The following is a 256-nucleotide window of genomic DNA, read 5'->3' on the forward strand; positions in this document are numbered from 1 at the left end:
CTGCCCCTCTGCCGGTTGCCCCCGGCTCCCTGAGCCCCGCTGCGTCCCCGAGGCCATGGGGCCGCTCCGCGCTCAGCCGGCTGTGGCTCAGCGTGGGCGGGGTGCCAGGGTGCGCGAGCAGCCCGCCGGGGCCGGAGCCAGGAAGGGTGCTGGGAGCTGGCAGCAGGCTCTGCCCACCCTCCGCCTGCGGTCACGAGCCCCGGGGGCACCGGAGGCCACAGAACCACGGCACACAGTCCCGGTGCTCAACAACGTT

At 75.4% G+C, this 256-nt stretch overlaps 1 protein-coding gene across 1 annotated transcript in view; it reads right to left on the reverse strand.

Moving 5' to 3' along the window:
- LOC100548252 (acylamino-acid-releasing enzyme) overlaps positions 1 to 256 on the reverse strand; it is a 4,806-nt gene that overhangs the window by 4,251 nt on the left and 299 nt on the right. The gene's annotated exons all lie outside the window — the stretch shown is intronic.

This window comes from Meleagris gallopavo, chromosome 14 (assembly GCF_000146605.3).
Source record: "Meleagris gallopavo isolate NT-WF06-2002-E0010 breed Aviagen turkey brand Nicholas breeding stock chromosome 14, Turkey_5.1, whole genome shotgun sequence".
Lineage (NCBI taxonomy): Eukaryota > Metazoa > Chordata > Aves > Galliformes > Phasianidae > Meleagris > Meleagris gallopavo.